Raw genomic sequence first — 1,524 nt, forward strand, 5'->3', positions numbered from 1 at the left:
TATCTCAGAAATGTCCCCGGAACAGTTTTCATTTGAGAGGGGGTCTGACTCTGGTGTGAGAGTTCAGAATGTACTCTGGGGTGAGAAGTTCAGGAGGGTTCCGGGAACAATCTCCAGATGGGAGGGGTAGGACTCTGGGGTGAGAGTTCTGGTGGTCAGTAATTTTCCTCTTTCAATTGTACTTTGAATATAATCTATATTCTCTAAAAGAAAAAAGTCAATAGGTGAATTTCAGAAGAATTTCTGATAAGTACTGAATGAGTCTGGACAATGGCAAAAAGACAGTTGCTAACTGAGTATAACACAACACAGGTATAATATTTTGGAACACAATTGTGTTTGTTTCTGTATTTGTTTACTTCACATAAAACATACATCCTGATACACAGGCTGTTCTGTGATGAGGCAGTGCATTCTGGCCAAAGAGCAAGGGACTAAGACTTTATGTAGATCGAGTCTGATGGGGTCTTTCTGAGTCTCAATCAAGATCTGCAGTTCTCCCTCCCTCTGTGTGAGCTAGAAGCCAACCCAACTGTTACTTAAAGCAATGGCTAAGGATGATGTGTGGAAGCTAGCCAAGTCACAGAATGTGGAGAACCTGGGTTACAATTCCTCTCAGTCATCTAATCAATACCTTCCATTCACCAAAAAGTATATCTTTTTCTGTCAATACATCTGTTTCTCTAAAACAGCATCAAGATACAGTTCCTGAGTATGAAGCTCCCAGTAGTGAGCCTGTGCTTAATTTAAGGGACCTTGGATTATCTGAATTGAAAATTGGACAGATTGATAAAATGGTATAAAATTTATATACAAGTGTGTAAACAGTCTGTAAGTGCATACAGTTTAGTCCTAAGGAGCAGGAAACACCAGAAGTAGGAGGAGAATGATACCACAGAGTAGCTCAGCTGGACACTAGGTGGTCCCATGAATACATCAGCTGTGGGTCTTCTGCTCCCCTGTGTTCTTTGGATGTGTCTATGGCATTTCTAGCTTGAAAGTAAAGTGATGCTAACTGGTGCTGGATAGAGGAGCCTTATCTTTTGTTATGGCAGCTTGCTATTTTTGTAACGTGATTTGGTTGAACACAATAAAGTACAGTAGTAACTGATCTCCCCTTCTTCCTGGATGGGTGAGCAGATGATTGAATATTGATGTCAGCATCCTTGAACATACTCATATGATCAATAAATAGCTTCTGCTTCTATTTAAAATGATGCTGTGTTTGTGGTCCGAAGCTTTGAAGCACCACTTGGCATCTCCTTCCTTGGAGGTCTCACCATCTAAACATAACATTTGATAATGTGTTGGTAAGGTGAGGTCTAGCTTGTCTCCACTAGGTCATCTTCATATGAATCCAGTGGGTATACGGTTTTGTTTTAGGGATATTTCATTTTTTAATAAGGGTTTTTAGCTGGCATTCGTGGAGAGAATGAATCCTTAGAACAGTGCTGCTAGTGAAAGGAAATCCTATCTAAGAGTGTGTTTCTTTTTTTTCTTTTTTTTTTTTTTTTTTTTTTTTTT

The 1,524-nt window shown here is 39.5% G+C and overlaps 1 pseudogene; it reads right to left on the minus strand.

Annotated features, from left to right (window-relative positions):
* LOC110286354 overlaps positions 1-1,524 on the minus strand; it is a 93,410-nt pseudogene that overhangs the window by 76,389 nt on the left and 15,497 nt on the right.

Source organism: Mus caroli, chromosome X, assembly GCF_900094665.2.
Source record: "Mus caroli chromosome X, CAROLI_EIJ_v1.1, whole genome shotgun sequence".
Taxonomy (NCBI): domain Eukaryota; kingdom Metazoa; phylum Chordata; class Mammalia; order Rodentia; family Muridae; genus Mus; species Mus caroli.